Consider the following 15,643-nt stretch of genomic DNA (forward strand, 5'->3'; position numbering starts at 1 on the left):
TTCTTAGCCATTTAGAAACATCAGTGGAATGACATTAGCAAGAAACATAGGAACAACCACACAACAAAGTGTTATAATGATTTTGTCAGACAAAACTCCTAAATTGCTTGATTCACATATTTGTTACAGACACTGCAGACATGCAAACATCTAGTTGTTTTCTAACATCCAAAACAATGATAATTTGTCATCTCTCATTGTGCAGTGTGATTCCAGATTAAGAAAACAATGAAGCCTCATTCTGACTATAATTTTGGGAAGCAAAACAGTTGCATTTTAACATAAGGGAAGCAAGATCAAGAAGGAACTTTGAAGCATAAATCAGCAAGACATAACAATCTTAAATATCTATGCCCCAAACATTGCCTCATTCATGTACGTCAAACAAATCCTTCTCAATTCCAGAAATCAAATAGACCACAACACAATAATACTAGGTGATTTTAACACACCTCTCTCACCACTGGACAGATCTTCCAAACAAAAATTGAATAAAGAAACCATAGATCTCAATAACACGATCAACAATTTGGACTTAATCAACATATATAGAATATACCATCCAACAAAGAACGAATACACTTTCTTCTCAGCAGCACATGGATCCTTTTCTAAATTAGACCATATTTTATGCCACAAAACTACTGTTAGCAAATACAAGAAGATAGAGATACTACCCTGTATTCTATCAGATCATAATGGATTGAAATTAGAAAGAAATGACAGAATAAAAAACAGAAACTTCTCCAATACCTGGAGATTAAATAATACACTATTATATGATGAATGGATAACAGAAGACATCAGGAGGGAAATAAAAAAATTCTTAGAAGTAAACGAGAACAAAGACACATCATATCAAAATCTCTGGGACACTATGAAAGCAGTACTTAGAGGAAGATTTATTTCATGGGGCACATTCAAAAAAAGAAGTAGAAATCAACAAATAAACGACTTAACACTACAGCTCAAAGCGCTAGAAAAAGAAGAGCAGACCAACACCAAAAGTAGTAGAAGACAGGAAATAGTTAAAATCAGAGCCGAAATCAACGAAATTGAAACAAAAGAAACAATCGGAAAAATTAACAAAATAAATAGTTGGTTCTTTGAAAAAATAAACAAAATTGATAAACCCTTAGCCACACTAACAAAGATAAAGAAGGAGAAAACTCAAATTACTAAAATTAGGAATGAACAAGGAAATATCACAACAGACACGAGTGAAATACAAAACATAATTGGAAGCTATTTTGAAAATCTATATTCCAACAAAACAGAAAACCTCGAAGACATCAACAAGTTTCTAGAGGCATATGAATTACCAAAACTGAACGAGGAGGACATACACAACTTAAATAAATCAATTTCAAGCAATGAAATAGAAGAGGCCATCAAAAACCTACTAACAAAGAAAAGTCCGGGACCAGATGGGTTCTCAGCCGAGTTCTACAAAACCTTTAAAGAAGAGCTCATTCCAATACTCCTCAAAGTATTCCATGAAATAGAAGAGGAGGGAACCCTCCCAAACTCATTCTGTGAAGCCAATATCACCCTGATACCTAAACCAGACAGAGATACATCGAAGAAAGAAAATTTCAAACCAATATCCTTAATGAACATTGACGCAAAAATTCTCAACAAAATTTTAGCAAATTGCGTACAAAAATATATTAAAAAGATAGTGCACCACGATCAAGTGGGTTTTATCCCAGGGATGCAAGGTTGGTTCAACATCCGGAAATCAATAAATGTCATTCACCATATCAACAGACTAAAAGTTAAGAATCGCATGATTATTTTGATAGATGCAGAAAAAGCAATCGATAAAATACAGCATCCCTTCATGCTCAAAACAATAGAAAAAATAGGATAGTGGGAACATTCCTTAACATTGTAAAGGCCATCTATGCTAAGTCCATGGCCAATATCATTCTAAATGGTGAAAAACTGAAAGCATTCCCCCTAAAAACTGGAACAAGGCAGGGATGCCCTCTTTCACCACTTCTATTCAACATCATCCTTGAAACTCTAGCCAGAGCAATCAGACAAACCAAAGAAATTAAAGGGATACGAATAGGAAAAGAAGAATTCAAACTATCCCTGTTTGCTAATGACATGATTATATATTTAGAGGAACCTGGAAATTCCACCAGGAAACTTTTAGAACTCATAAGTGAATTGAGTAAAGTAGCAGGTTACAAGATCAATGCTCATAAATCCAATGCAGTTTTATACATACATGATGAATCTTCAGAAAGACAAGTTAGGAAAACTACCCCATTCACAATAGCCTCGAAAAAAATAAAATACTTGGGAATCAATCTCACAAAAGAGGTGAAAGACCTCTACAATGAGAACTACAGAACACTAAAGAAAGAAATTCAAGAAAACCTTAGAAGATGGAAAGATCTCCCATGTTCCTGGATAGGCAGAATTAATATTGTCAAAATGGCCATACTACCAAAAGTGCTATACAGATTCAATGCAATTCCAATTAAAATCCCAATGATGTACCTTGCAGAAATAGAGCAAGCAATTATGAAATTCATCTGGAAGAATAAAAAACCTAGAATAGCTAAAGCAATCCTCAGTAGCAAGAGCGAAGCAGAGGGTATTGCAATTTCAAGCAATGAAATAGAAGAGGTCATCAAAAGCCTACCAACAAAGAAAAGTCTGGGACCAGATGGGTTCTCAGCCGAGTTCTACAAAACCTTTAAAGAAGAGCTCATTCCAATACTCCTCAAAGTATTCCATGAAATAGAAGAGGAGGGAACCCTCCCAAACTCATTCTGTGAAGCCAATATCACCCTGATACCTAAACCAGACAGAGATACATCGAGGAAAGAAAATTTCAAACCAATATCCTTAATGAACATTGACGCAAAAATTCTCAACAAAATTTTAGCAAATTGCGTACAAAAATATATTAAAAAGATAGTGCACCACGATCAAGTGGGTTTTATCCCAGGGATGCAAGGTTGGTTCAACATCCGGAAATCAATAAATGTCATTCACCATATCAACAGACTAAAAGTTAAGAATCGCATGATTATTTTGATAGATGCAGAAAAAGCAATCGATAAAATACAGCATCCCTTCATGCTCAAAACAATAGAAAAAATAGGATAGTGGGAACATTCCTTAACATTGTAAAGGCCATCTATGCTAAGTCCATGGCAAAGCAGGGGGTATCACAATACCAGATCTTCAACTCTACTACAAAGCAATAGTAACAAAAACGGCATGGTATTGGTACCAAAATAGACAGGTAGATCAATGGTGCAGAATAGAGGACATGGACATAAATCCAAATAAATACAATTTTCTCATACCAGACAAAGGGACCAAAAATATGCAATGGAGAAAAGATAGCCTCTTCAACAAATGGTGCTGGGAAAACTGGAAAACCATATGCAAAAGAATGAAATTAAACCCCTATCTCTCACCCTGCACAAAACTCAACTCAAAGTAGATCAAGGACCTTGGAATCAGACCAGAGACCCTGCATCTTATAGAAGAAAAAGTAGGTCCAAATCTTCAACATGTAGGCTTAGGATCAGACTGCCTTAATAGGACTGCCATAGCACAAGAAATAAAAGCAAGAATCAACAACTGGGATAGATTCAAACTAAAAATCTTTCTCTCAGCAAAGGAAACTATCAGTAATGTGAAGAGAGAGCCTACAGAGTGGGAGAAAATCTTTGCCACTCATACTACAGATAGAGCGCTTATTTCCAGAATATATAAAGAACTCAAAAACCTCTACACCAAGAATACAAATAACCCAATCAACAAATGGGCTAAGGAAATGAACAGACACTTCACAGAAGAAGATGTACAAGCAATCAACAGATATATGAAAAAATGTTCAACATCTCTAGTAATAAGAGAAATGCAAATCAAAACTACACTAAGATTCCATCTCACCCCAATTAGAATGGCTATTATCAAGAACACAAGCAACAGTAGGTGTTGACGAGGATGTGGAGAAAAAGGTACACTCATACATTGCTGGTGGGGTTGCAAATTAGTGCAACCACTCTGGAAAGCAGTATGGAGATTCCTCAGAAAGCTTGGAATGGAAACACCATTTGACCCAACTATCCCACTCCTTGGCCTATACCCAAAGGACTTAAAATCAGCATACTACAGAGATACAGCCACATCAATGTTCATTGCTGCTCAATTCACCATAGCCAGATTGTGGAACCAACCTAGATGTCCTTCAATTGATGAATGAATAAAGAAATTGTGGCATATATATACAATGGAATATTACTCGGCCATAAAGAATGATAAAATTATGGCATTTGCAGGCAAATGGATGAAATTGGAGAATATCATGCTAAGTGAGATAAGCCAATCTCAAAAAACCAAAGGACGAATGATCTCGCTGATAAGCAAATGATGACCTATAATGGGGGGTGTGAGGGGTTAGCATTAGGGTTAGGGTTAGGTTTAGGGTTAGGGTTAGGGAGGGGGGCAAGAATGGAGGAAGGAAGGACTGTATAGAGGGAAAAGAAGGGTGGGTGGGGAGGGAGGGAAGAGGGAAAAATGGCAGAATGAATCAAACAACATTGCCCTGTGTAAATTTATGATTACATGAATGGTGTATGCCTTTACTCCTTGTACAGAGAATCAAAATGTATCCCATTTGTTTACAATTAAAAAAAATCCATTCACCCAGTCTTTTGATTTATAAATTTAATCCATTTATTTTTTTATTGATAGATATGAACTTCCTCTTGTGATGTTTTTCTTATTTTTTTATATTCTGTGTTCCTTTTCACTTCTTGTGTTACTTTGTTGTTTAGTAGAGTCGCGTGTTTTCATGATGGTAGTTATCATCCTTTTGTTTCTAATGTAGGAGTCCCTTAAGCATATCTTGTGGGATGGTCTGGTGATGGTAAAATATTCAGTTTGTGCTTATCTGGAAAAACTTTATTTCTTCTTCCTACCTGAAGGATAGTTTTTCTGGATATAGAGTTCTTAGTTGGCAGCTCTGTTTTGTTTCATTCCTTCAGAATTTCTCATATATCATCCCATCCTCTTCTTGTTGTTATAGGGCCAGGGTGGGCCAGGGAACTGAGGCAGCATGAGAGGAGAGGCTACAGCCTGCCTCTCCTGCCCTGCAGTTGTACTGGGGGACCAAGGGAAGTTTCCAGATAGTCCTACCTGAAGCCCACTTCTTGACTTTTTTGACTGATAACAGAATGACATCAGACTTTCAAGTCCTCATTACCATGACAATTCTAGGTCACTTCAGCCCTTGTAGACTGGGTCTACTTGGAAACTGTTCTTGCAGTTTTTGTGGTTGCGGGAATTATCTTTATCTCTCTGAGTTCTGGTCTGTGTAAGGGTCACAGAAGTCTCCCCTTCATGGCAACTTGTGTTCTTATTGGTATTTCAGGCCTACATTTCCCCTGCAGGTAAGTTTGCTGAGGAATGTAATATATCCTGTTGACTTAAGCTAGGCAGGGCTGCAGATAAATTGTTTCTTAGAACAAACAAACAAACAAACAAACAAAAAAACATGTAGGGGTCAGCACAGTGGGCCCATTTTACAGAAATATTCCCTTAACCTCATGTTCCCACTGCTCAAGTCTCTCTGTTCCTTATCATTCTGAGCTGTAATTTCTGTTGAGAAATCTGTTCTATATGTAACAGAGATTCCCTTGTAGGTGATTTGACACTTGCCTTGCTGTTTTAGAATCATCTCTTTGTCTTGTACTTTTGACAATTTGACTATAATGTATCTTGGACATAAGGTGGGGAGTGAGGTAGTGTGAGTTTCTTCTTTGTAGCACAGTGATTGCTCAGACCCAGACAGCTCCACTAATTGTACTGAAAGCCCGGAAGGACCGTGGAACTCTCCTGCAGTTAGGACTGCAGCTTCTGCTATGACAAAGGTTGCTAGTACCACCCCACTTCTCCCTGATGATGTGGTTGTCCTCCCCTGTGCCAGCCAGAGTTCAGCTAGTGTGTCTGTCCCGCTCTCCACGTTGCCTTTTCAACTTTCCACGTTGTGCTAGTGTTTTAGTCAGCTATTTCACTGCTGTGACTAAAGGATCTGACCAGCACAATTATAGAGGAGGAAAAGTTTATTCGAGGGCTGAAAGGAGCAGACTTGGATGTCTAAGAATAAATGATAAGCCCCTAGTGGACGGCAAGCCAAAAAGACCTAAGTGTCAGGAGAGGGCTGCACCAAGGAGATAAGACACCATCTGGACCAAAATTGGAAACAAGCCAAGAAAAAGGGTATATAAACTCCCCTCTCAGACAGCTCCTCGTCTCAGCCCAGATCTGACGAATCCACGTCAGCCAGGTTGGCGAGCCCCACTGATCAACCATTCATCAAGACCTTGAGACTCCGCTGCTCTGACGCCTTTACAACCCGCGGAGCCCGCCATTTCGATTCCCAGAGCATCGACCAGAGGGAGTTCCAAGACCAGCTGTCGTCTTCTCTCTGACTAAGATAACGTCGCATTTGGGGTCGTCAGAACCCACAAGGCAGAGAGGACTTTGGACTATTTGATTGAGATGTGTTTATTTGCCATTAGATTTGATTGATGTGTGATATTAGAAAAATTAAGGTTTGTGTTATCCTGAGTGTATCACATAAAGTCAATTTGTTTGGAAAAAAAATTTTTTTTGTGTACTAAAAATTTTTGTATACTAAAAATTAATAGAAAAAATGAATGGGGGGGCAGGTTGGTAGAAACCATATACCACATTTTACTTGCAATTCAAAGCACATCTGATCTTCTCAGTACATCATGTAACTAAGATTTTTTGAAACTTCAGAGTTAAATATCAGGACTAAACCATATATTGATTAGTCAGTGATGTGTTAAGGCATTATTTGAATAAAGCTACCTAATACGTATATTGCTTTAAATTTTACAAACTATTGTTTCATTTTATTCATCTGTATATCCATGGTAACTGGTGCATAATGTATTTTCAGCAAATGCTTTTCGAATGAATACAAAGCACTTTCCACACATAATTCTATTTATTTTTATAATAACCCTGTGAAGTGGTTATTATTACCATTTTCCTTGTTTTTCAGAAAAGTTAAATAGTCTGATTAAAAAGTTAAAAAGTTAAAGAGAGTTGCTCAAGGTCATCCAGGTAGAAAGTAGCAAGTAAGAACCTGAACATATTATGTTTTCCAACTTCAAAAGCCCTATTCTTTCCATTATGCTTTGTAGCTTCTCTCTGGAGAGACTCTGACTTGACCTGTAAAACACTGGAATGCATAACCAAAATCTATGTAAAATCAGCTTATTTTTTCATTCTAGAATTTTAGTGTATAATACAATTCCCATATACTTAATTGTCTTGTCTTATACTATGTATTCATAATATTTAATATTCTTCTTTTTGTGCTGTGACTATCCTGTTCTATTGATTTTCCAACAAAGCCATAGGGAACAGGTGTGATAAAAACAAGATGGAGATGTTTTTGTAATTATAACCCAGATGAAAAGACTTATCTCTAGAAAGGTAGTAGGAAAGTATTAGGGATTTATATCAAATTATCCCTTTTGTTGCTCAATCAAAAGGAAGATGAACTTTGGTATGTATAATTTTCATGTGTGCAAAAATATTTGATATAATACTTTTGTTTACCATTGTAACACAAACAAAGAAAACCCACTCTTTTTCATGAAGGTCATAATTTCTGATTTAAGAAATTACTATAAGATACAAATAACATACAGTAAGTTCTTATTAAATATAAAATATCAGTTCAAAGATGCAGGTATCATTAAAGAGATCAAGTTGTGTGAGACTTGAAGATATCACCATATAGAATAGCATTTCTATTTGTACTAATACAATAGGCTGAAGTAAATTAAGTGAAAAAAATGCTTCCTATGAAATTTCTGCAATCAGAATGGCAGAATTTTTTATCACAGTAAAGAAAAAAATAAGTTGTGAAATAATCATTGTACCTTTCTTTTACTCCTGAATTTCTACTCTCATCAATGTTTACTTTACCTTCATACTTACCACAGAGTCAAATAAGCAGTCATCTCTCTCCTTTCACTTAGGTTTTTCTTGCCAAAAGTAGCTTGTCATAGTTGCTTTAGCATTAGAGTTAACACAGATAACACTTTTTGAACTTCCTCCTTTTGCTGGAATTCACCTCGCAGCACCCTTGGGAATGACTGCAGAGTCTTTGCTTGAAAGGATCTCTTGTGCAGAATATGATTAGCATAAGAAGTGGTTCATACTGTTTTGCTTTTATTGAATATACTGCCATGCTAAAATTTCTGCCCATTCGTCTTAATTTTATTCTTCTAAAAAAAATACAAGAACAAAACATTTTGCCTTTACTTTCATAGGATGATAAGAAAAGAAACACACATGTACACACACACACGCACACACAAACACAACTAATACCCAGAAAAATACTTGAAATAACACTTGAAACTTAGGAAACACTTAATAAAGGTTAACTATTATTTTTACTAGCTGTTTGCATTTGTGCAAGAAACAAAGTATCCCAAATCTCACATTCTTCTATTATAAAGTGAAGATTCATTCAATCATTCATCCTAGAAATACCAAATAATTTGTACTGTTTTTCGAAAGAAGAAGTGAGGTAATGCGTATCAGGTGCTTAGCACAATGCATCCAGATTTGTAAGCACTAAGTAAAAGTTAGTTGGAGATTAGAGGAATGAGAGTGGTGTTCATGGAAAAAAAATAGAATATTGCTGGGATATGAATTCAGGAGAATGGATTACCAGTTAACTGAAACCAAAAAGAGATCCAGGGAATAAATTCAAGAAATGTCAGAGAACAAAGATGGGAGTTACTGAAGAAAGTGCAGAAAATGGTTTGGCCCCAGATGGAGGATCATATATCAAACTCCAACCTTCTGGCTTTTGGTTGCAACTTGAGACAGAAATCCAGAATGGAACTAAAGGGGAAATTGGGATGAAAGATACTGAATATTTGTAAGGGTAGGATTGAAAGCAATATGGTTAAAAATATCAAAGTACACAAGCAAAAGAAAAAAACCCAGAAATTTCAATAACCTGAAAGATCTGATCAAAATGATGTAGGTGACAGTGGAGATTGAATTCCTGACAGAAGAGATGATCACAGATTACAAGAAAGACTCTGCCAGTCAGGATCCATGGAATTTAGGAGAAAAAGTGAAGTCATGTCATCTTTGAACAAACAGGGAACAAAGGCTGACAGCAAATGAGGTAAATAACAAGAAAACCTGCATGTGGCAAGGGCAGAATGCTATGGAAGTGCACCTTTGTATAGCCTTTGCAAGTGAAGCCAGAGACAGAAACTGAGACCTGTTACTGAGAGATCATTCTTGTACTTCCAGTGTAATAAAAATATAGAGGAAGGAACTTGTGAAACAGAGGCAGTCGAAGACCACAGCTAATTCAAAAGGAGAAAGGAGGACAGAAATATTCATTCAGCACTGCCTGAGAGTCTCAGGGTTTACTCTAGCTGCCACTTGGTTCCAAAGTCTGCTCTTGGCCTCATCTCTGTCCCTATTAGCCCTGGAACTGGATTTCAACATCTACCTTTTTCTTGATGTTAACAATGGAGCACATATGGACAACAGAAAAAGTTGGGTGTGAGCTAAGCATGTGTTGGGAAGATTAGGAGGGAGAGAGGGTCTGTCCAGATACAAGTTCATGTTTTGAAATGATGAATGAAGCAAGTAGAGAAAGTAAGATTGTGCCCCTACAGAGATTTCCTTATCTAATAGCAATAGCACAGGATTGGGAAACTATCAATCATGTTGCATATCTGAATTCTGGTACTGGTAGATCTTTAAACTTCTATTTCTCACTAGACATTTATGTTGAATTAGATGCTTAATTACCAAGTAAGCATATGACTTCATATAAATAGGAAGTCCTAAAATCTCTTGTGCATAAAAAGAACTCTTATCAGCTAATATCTCCAATGATTTTAATTACTCAATTAACAAAAACAAAGCAATTAAAGAACATAAGTGACTTTCCCATCATAAGAGCACCAATCAAGTCTCTTTATCATGCTGTCATCAAAGGACAGATGTAACATCTGTGATTAAGATTAATAGTATAATAAGTATTAGTTCCCAAAAGGTGGTAATAAATAGTGACAGGCATACTTAGAAAAATGCCAAATTCTTTCTGCCTCAAAAAGCTTTTGGAATGTGTCTATTATTACATGGTAAGTATTAACCATCCTACAAATCCATCAAAAGAAAGTTGACTATCACAAAAAAAGAAGCAGTAAAAAGTAGTCACCTTATTTCTTTTTCTCATTCAAACACTGCTTGAGCATAGGAAAGGTAAAATATACATAATATTAATTTGGGTACAAAACCCATGAAACTAGTTTGATTAAATCTCAAGTCCAGGAATAATCTTCCTCTGTTCTTAAAATACAGGTTCATCCAGGTGCAGTGGAGCATACCTGTAATCCCAGAAGCTGAGGCAGGAAGATGAGTTCCAAGTCAGCCTCAGCAAAGGGAGGTGCTAAGCAACTCAGTGAGACTCTGTCTCTACATAAAATATAAAATAGGGCTGGGGATGTTGCTGAGTGGTCAAGTTCCCCTGAGTTCAATCCTCGATACCATCCCCCTCCCAAAAAAAAAACACTGGTTCAGGTGTGTCTCAAGCTCACTAACACACAGTGGGTACCTGAGACATCTCCTGTCACTGCCTCTCATATTCTAAGTGTGTAGGTACACTTTTGGTAGAGCTGATACATGTATTAGACATCTAGGGAGTCCATTTTAGAAGCAGGAGTGCAAATGGCTGGGAATTTTTGATAAACATTGCCACTCTCTTTGTCTTCATATTTCTGTTCTCCCTCTGAGTTTGAACATTTTGGAAAGCTGAAAGCCCATGCATATGGGCTAGACCCAAAAGAGCACAGCAGTGGGAGCTCTAGGTCTGCCTGGAATATAGGAAAAGCAGAAAAGAATGCTCTTGGCCTTTGTGTGGCCCAAGCTGGTACACAGGAAAAGAAAATTTCCAGGTGTTCAGGACCAAGCACCAGATTCTTATGGTATCCCAAAGAAATATGTCTTACCTGAAACCTGTGGCAGAGAATCTAGAGATTCTGGGGTCTAAGAAACTACTGTTTTCATCAGAGTCATGAGTTCCTTGGAAATAAAACTGTCACTATTTATATGTTTTAGTTCTGATTTTATTTCTGAGACTCAAAATAGAAATCTTTTCCACGTTACCCTGATCTTGTGATTATTGCTTGAGACAATTTTTGTGAATGGTAACAATGATAGCATCACTCTGTCTTCAAGTTCTAGCTCACAAAGCGATGCCCTTTTGGTTACGGAAGTCATATAAAATCAAACACAGTAATTCCTTTTACAATATAATTTTAATTTGCTTTGATCTTCAGAACAGAGGGAAAACCATTGCTATGAGAGTCAGAGAATAAGGCAATAGACTTGAAAACTTTTATTTTTGCTTATTTTCAAGTAAAAGAATAAGGGCAGCAGAGTTTCCCTCCAACAGCACTGTGATTTGGCTCCATGCAGACTCATTTCATGCTGAGTTTCTGACAGTTTGACAGATTCTGTATCTTGCTTGAAAATCTGAGCCTGTGGAGAATCTTTTGATGGCATAGTTAAATTCTTTCTCTGGGGAACATCATTCCTTTCAAGGCAGACCCTAACATAGGTCTATCTGTATTATAGATGTTTCTGCAGGTGGACTGAACTATTGGGGCATACGTGAGTTCTAAGGAGGGCTCCAGAAGGTAGTAGGACACCTGGCTCTTTAGAGCCAGGGCAGAGGTGGGTGACATTCAAAAGAGGAATAAGTCCCTGTGAAGGCAAATGATACAGGGGGCATTGCCACTGTGATTCAGCCAGTAATATCACGCATGCCAAAGTAGAGCTTGCCCAGTATCTGTTAGGATGGCATACACATTTTCTAGAAAATTCTAGATAATGAAGTCTGTAAAAAATTATTTCACAATATGTTCTCATATGGGAGTAGAAAGAAAAAGGGACAGAGTACTATGAGATGATCCCTTTTGTCAGTCCTTATCCACAATGCTGAAATAAATAATTTGCTTATTTCTAAACTAAACTGCTTTTTTTTGAATAAGGCATTTGTTTTATCACTCTATGCATAGCAATTTTGATACGTAGAAGGCATTCACAATATTGTTAAAATTCACTGCTTAAGAAACACAAAATGTGATTAGAGATAGGTGAGAAAATAAATTATTTGACAAGCGATATGGTGATATAGTTTGCTATACAAAAATATTGAATCGAACATTTTCCTCAAATGAAAATGAATTTTAACAAAATGAGAGGTTTAAATGGTATGCCATAGCATTAAAACACCACCAGAAAGAAAAGTCAAATTTGGTTTTGGAGCTCAAAAAAGACTTCAAAGATTTTCTGTGTACTGAAGTGCTGACAGAAACCACATAGAAAAACATAATTTGCATAAAAATAAAAACTAAAGATAAAAAGTTACCATAAACAGTAATAAATTGTAAAGTAAAAAAGTCATACATTATCTGTGAAAGATCAAAGATTAATAGCCTCCACAAAGATTAATAGCTTCAATGTACAAAGAACCTTTGTGAATTAATAAGTAAAAAATATTCCAATATAAGCAAAAGGCATATAAGTAATTTTTAAAAGAAAAATGCAAACGGTACATAACCTTGTTTTTTAAAGTCTAAATCATTTTAAAAGTTTGATTAATGTACTAATAAAAACCAAAATTTTACAGTAAAACTTGTTGCTTACTGAATTAGGGAAAAACAAGAGGTACGGCATGTTATTTCCAGTGGCAGTAAGGTCGCAGTGACATGGACTCTCCAGAGCTCAATGGTGGGAATGCACCTTTCTAGGAGGTATGGATCTACTACACCAATTAGGAGTTAAATTGTCCACAGCATAAGCTGAAGTAGTAGTGAATTAATTAAGGCAGTTTGTTTTCTCATATCATAAAAAAGGTCTAGAGGTAGCCTTTAGTTCCATAAACTCGTCACACACATTCTACCCCTACACACACACACACGCAAACCATGCATGTACATACAACCATTCCTAGATTGTTCTTCATGTTCCCAGTGCAGTTACTGCAACTCCAGACAGTGATGATAGTCTAGTGACTATATTCAAGGCCTAAAGGCAAAATGGAAAGATATCAGAAAGATGGGACTTTTCCAGAGTCTAATGTCCATTAGGTCTTACTGGCTAGAACCATACCACGTCACAGTCTATAGGCAAAGGTACATGATGAACCCCACATTTGTAGGGATCTTTTACAAAAGAGAATCCATTTGGATAGACAAATAGCAGTCTCTCAAAGTCTCAAAAGCTCATAATTACATAACTCTTCAATACTATCACTGATAAAAATTAATCTTAAAGAATGTTCAGTCAGGTGTAGTGCTCTACACCTATGGTTCCAGTATCAGGGACGCTAAAGCAAAAGGATCTCTTTATCCCGAGTCAAAGCCAGCCTGGGCAACATAGTGACATACTGTTTCAAATAAATGAATAAAACAACCTATCTGCCTACAAATTATATTTAAAACAAAAAAGAACTCGCAGATACATGAAAAAAATTTAGTAATATTTTTTCAAATCAGTTAATAATAGTGAAAAACTATAAACAATATAATTGATTAGTAACAGTGGAAGGGCTAATTTAATCAACTTATACCCATTTTATTTGCAAGGTTTACAAATATTTCAGATAATAAAGTTATCAGTCAAATACATATAATAATGTGAAGGGAAAAACACTCAAATACCTCTCAATCTACAGATTTTTACATATATACTAACTACTTCAAATAAAATGTTAGTGCTTATGACTGATTTTTGAGATTGTAGCAATTTTTATGTACTCATACTGCTTATTTGCATTTTTCCAAATAGTAAGCATTTGTATTGATTTGATGTTGAAAAAAATCTGATAATATTTTTCTCATGAAAACTAGTCAATATTTTTAATGTAATGACAATGTAGATTGGTCATTTTCCTGGGGCATGTTTGAGAACATATATCTGCACCTTTATGTCATCTTTCTCACCCAATGGCAAACTGTTATTCTGTTCCCAGTTACATAGCATTGTCTAGTGATGATCATTTCTGCCTCTCTGCCAAATGGATCACAATTTTCTACACAAATACTTTATGTATGATTTACTTTTCTATTTTAAAATATTTTTTAACACTATATGACAGTTGCATTTTAATTATTTGTGATAGAAGAAATCCAACTTGTTTAAAAAACCCATAAATTTAAAAATACTTGAAAGTAAAATTATACTTTATCATTTACAAAATCTAACAATTTTTGAAAATGGTAAAAAATATATATGGCAACCTATATAGGAGAGAAATCATAGTAAAACTCATAAATGAACTATGTTAAAAATAATAACTGGTAAGTTATAATAGTAATCATTAGGAGGAATTTTATTTTATTTAAATACTGAGAGAAGATCAGATTAAATAGTGTATAATCCCTTGGTATCCATAAATTCTGCATCTGCAAATCAATCAACCATGGACCAAAATTACTTGTTAAAAATTGTGCCTCTACTGAATACATACAGATTTTTTTCTTATCACCATTTGTTCAACATTACAGTGTATAAACTACTTACATAGCATTTATTCTGTACTAGGTATTAAAAGTAATCTACAGATAATTTAAAGTATATAGAAGGATATGCATAGAGTATGTGCAAATATTAGATCATTTTACATAAGACACTTGAGCAGTTACAGATTCTGGTATCCAAAATCTTTCATGGACACCAAAGGACAACTGTATAAACATGGAATATATTTTTCAAAAGTTCTGAAAATTACACATACTTTTTTTCAAAAACATAAATGTAGGATCATTAGAATTTATAATTCAGAGTCTGGTTTAATCAGTAAAAGAAGTAAGTCTTAGTCTGAAAGATAGCAGTTATAGCATTAACAAAGATGGTACATGGTTTTAACAGGAGCAAGTTGTTTCTGGAAGCATTTTCCAATAAATTTATTGATATTTTATTAAAGAATGTAATAATAATGTAAAAAAAAATGAATAGGGTCTGCTTGCTCACAAATCCTGGACATAATGCCTGTTTATCTTTTCATTCACTGTGCAGGCTTGCCAAGATTACTTGAATCAAATGTTTCTAATTTAAAATTTCTTATGCCCTATTTCCTACCTTTTGCCATTCTTCTTTTTTTAAAGAATAAACTGTGTTCAAGAAACACCTCCTAAAAGTACTGAAAAGTATTAATTACTCTGGTGAAAGATGATTCTTCCTAGGCCTTTAAAAATTCATATTGCCTCTACTTTTGATCTAGGCGTCTGCGATACAGTTGCAAATCATTCTCAAACCTTTCTTTCTGCTTTATAGTCTTGATCATCACCATTAGGGATACATAAACTCAGAACCTCCTATAATGCAGCAAATTGAGCAATCCAACAAATGTGTTCTATCCTTTAAATAGTAGCAGCAAACTAAAGGTTCTGGATTCTCGTAGGTATATGGCAACAACCCAAGCACAGATCTTTCTTTTACTTCCAAATCTTTGAAAACCTAGAGGAATAAGTCAGAGCTCCATGATTCACATCTTAGTAATACCAGGGAGGGT

This window comes from Sciurus carolinensis, chromosome 3 (genome assembly GCF_902686445.1).
Source record: "Sciurus carolinensis chromosome 3, mSciCar1.2, whole genome shotgun sequence".
In the NCBI taxonomy this organism is placed as follows: domain Eukaryota; kingdom Metazoa; phylum Chordata; class Mammalia; order Rodentia; family Sciuridae; genus Sciurus; species Sciurus carolinensis.